Source organism: Lolium perenne, chromosome 6 (assembly GCF_019359855.2).
Source record: "Lolium perenne isolate Kyuss_39 chromosome 6, Kyuss_2.0, whole genome shotgun sequence".
Taxonomy (NCBI): Eukaryota; Viridiplantae; Streptophyta; class Magnoliopsida; order Poales; family Poaceae; genus Lolium; species Lolium perenne.
The window spans coordinates 234,972,827-234,976,454 of NC_067249.2; positions in this window are offsets into that span (position 1 = coordinate 234,972,827).

Consider the following 3,628-nt stretch of genomic DNA (forward strand, 5'->3'; position numbering starts at 1 on the left):
AGGCCGAGAGAACCAAAATGAAGCCACCAAGCCCTTGGCATCCCCATGCAAATTCCCGTCCTAATAGATCAACTTCTCCCCCTTTGGCATCGAGACACCAAAAAGGGAGAAGGAGCATACTAACGCCCCAAGGGAATCACTCGTCATCATCATCCTCGTTATCATCATCCTCGTTCTCATCACCCCCATCCTCGACGTCCTCCTCTTCATCATACTCGCCTTCATCATCATCTTCTTCTTGGGCAAGGCCCTTGCCATGAGGTGGCTCGGGGATGGATTCCTCGGAGCTTGACCAAACGAGCTTTGACTTCCACTCACCGGGAGGAGTGATGTTGTCCTCGGAGCCCTCGGAGATCGGAAGTTGCATGTGCCTCATCATCGCCTTTTGGCATTGGCGGATCTTCTTGTTGTCGTGATGAGCTTGATACATCCTATCTTCAAGATCCCTTTTGAAGCAAAAGGACTTCTTGAGGCGAGCGGTGAGCTTGGCGAAGAGGCCCTTGGTCTTGACGGAGTTGGGCACATAGTCGGAGTCTTCGCTATCGGCCTCGTCTTCATCCTTGTCCTTGGGAGCTCCCTTGCCAAACCTTGGAAGGTCATGGTCCTTAACAAGAGGGCTCTTCTCCTTGTGGATAGTGACGTTGGGGCGGCATTGTTGAAGAAGATCTCCACGGCCCTCTTGATCCCACTTCAGACAAAGGAGCCTCATGAGGTAAGGAGCGTACTGAGGAAGCTTGCGAAGGAAGGCACAATCACGCATCTCATACCAAATGTAATCCATGACGTCCAGCTGCTTGCCGCGGCCCCTCAACTCATGAGTGCGCACAAGGAGATTCACAAGGAACCCATGCACCTCATCATGGTTGGTATGCTTGGGTTTGATGGTGCTGCGGTAGATGCGGTTCATGATGTCGTAGATAGGTAGAAGGCCTTTGGTGCTTCCACACAACATCCTCCCTCGAATGTAGAGATCGGCCATTTTCTCCTTGGCCATTGGCTTGGCTTGGAGATGAATCCGGAAGGTGTTTGAGTCGTCTTCGGGGACCTCGTAACCAATGCTTCTAGCAAAGTCTTGCCATGAGGCCTCCATCACATGCTCCCTTGTCATCCACTTTAAGGTGCGATAGCCTCCTTCATCCTCAAGAAAGACAACCGTGGCATAGAATTGGCAAATTACCTCCTTGGAGAAATCATGAGAGAAGGTCATCAGAGGTATAAGTCCTTGTTCATCACATATCTCTAGTGCTTCTCCAAAGTAGTCAAGGTCGGAGTTGAGCTTGTCCATGCTGATGGAGTATTGGGGGCAACACTTGAACTCTTTGGCCCCATAGACCTCATTGTAGATCCTCTCTTGATTGACATGATGAAAATAGTTATTGGGGCATTGACGAGCATTTCTTGGCAGCAAATAAGGATTAGCCCCTCGCACTTCCATGAACTGGCCTTTTTTGATATCAAGCATTGATCTTTGAGGGGCCCTTGCCCCCGCTGTAGCTTCCCTCTGTCGCTTGGTGGTCTTTGTCGGTATGATCTCCTCTTGCTCGTCTTCATCTCAATGACGACGAGAGGATGGCTTGACCTTGCCACCACGGGTCTTAGGTGCTCCTGTGAATAGCAAAGGTTTGGGAGGGAATAGGGGATAAGTGCACAAGCCGTGAAATTAAGGATCAAAGAGGACACTAACAAGCAACATTGGTGACTCTAGACAGAGCGGTAGTACCGCAATTCTGATCCGGTAGTGCCGCTTTGACCGGTAGGACCGCTCGAGGATGAGCGGTACTACCGCTTAAGCTCAGCACATCCAGATCGAGATCGAGTTCCATGGCAAAATCGATCTAGTGTCACACATTGTTGCTAGCTAGTATCCCTGCACATGTAGAGCTTCCAAGAAGGCTTCTCCACCATAAATCTCCATCAAACCCTAGCCTATGCATCTAGGGAGTCCAACACACCCTAGAGAGAGAGATTAGGGTTCATACCGGAGGACATGGCGGAGAAGGAGGTGGGGAAGCTTCTCCACGGAGGAGATTTGGCCGGCGGCGGCTGGAGGAGGAGATCGGGGCCGGTCTCCTCGAGGTCTTGAGGTTGGGAGCTCCTTTGCTTCGAGGTGGGCAGGGGGTTTGTGGTGGTTTTTGGAAAAACAACCTGCCCGGTAACTCTAGTCAAAAGATGCAAGCGGTAGTACCGCTCGTAAAAGCGGTAGTACCGCTTACCAGTACATACCGGTACTTAGGGCGGTAGTACCGGTCTGGGGATAATTTTCAGTTTCGTCAGATAACTGCGCCAGAGCGGTAGTACCGGCCTGAGAAGCGGTAGTACTGGCTTCCGAACTCAAAGACTCTCAGATTTTGGTGTAGACTTGTGCTTTAAGACTGAGTTGGCTCAAGAGATAGATGATGGCTTAGGATTAGATGACAGAACTGTTAAGGTACTACTCAACCAAGCTTGCAAGAGTCAAATCAAGAAAAGCCAAGCTTGGGTGAATCTCCCGAGAAGAAACAAAGAGAAAAGAAGAGCCGAAAAACAAAAACACGAAGAGAAAGGAAAAGAAAACAAAAAGGAACACAAACTCCTCGAGGAGGAGGTTTGGTGGTCGAAGCCACCGTGTAAGAGTTTGGTAGTGTGAGGTCGCGTAGAGACCTAGGACTCACGACTACAACTCAACATGAAGCTCATAGTCACTTGATTGACGAATGGCATATGCTTTGGGTTTCTTTGTGCATCATGGGGGGAGGGATAGCTCAATAAATTTAAACCGACTCCCCCTATGTTCATGCGTTCTTTGCATCGAGACATATGGCACAAAAGTGGTATGAGTATCTGATACGTCTCCGACGTATCGATAATTTCTTATGTTCCATGCCACATTATTGATGATATCTACATGTTTTATGCATACTTTATGTCATTATTAAGCGTTTTCCGGAACTAACCTATTGACGAGATGCCAAAGGGCCGATTCTTTGTTTTTCTGTTTTTGGTTTCAGAAATCCTAGTAAGGAAATATTCTCGGAATCGGACGAAATCAACGCCCAGCATCTTAGAATCCTCGGGAGCTTCCAGAACACCCGAGAGTCGCCAGAGAGGACCCACAGGGGGCCCACACAGGGGGGCTGGCGCGTCCCAGGCCCTGGCCGCGCCGCCCTATTGTCTGGTGGCCCCAGACCCCTTCTGACGCCGCCTCTTCGCGTATAAGAAGCCCCTCGACCTAAAACCTAGATACGGAAAAGCCACGGTACGAGAAACCATCCAGAGCCGCCGCCATCGCGAAGCCAAGATCTGGGGGACAGGAGTCTCTGTTCCGGCACGCCGCCGGGACGGGGAAGTGCCCCCGGAAGGCTCCTCCATCGACACCACCGCCATCTACATCAACGCTGCTGTCTCCCATGAGGAGGGAGTAGTTCTCCATCGAGGCTAAGGGCTGTACCGGTAGCTATGTGGTTCATCTCTCTCCTATGTACTTCAATACAATAATCTCATGAGCTGCCTTACATGATTGAGATTCATATGATGATGCTTGTAATCTATATGTCATTATGCTAGTCAAGTGGATTTTACTTGTGTGATCTCCGGGGACTCCTTGTCCCACGTGTGTAAAGGTGACAGTGTGTGCACCGTGTGGGTCTCT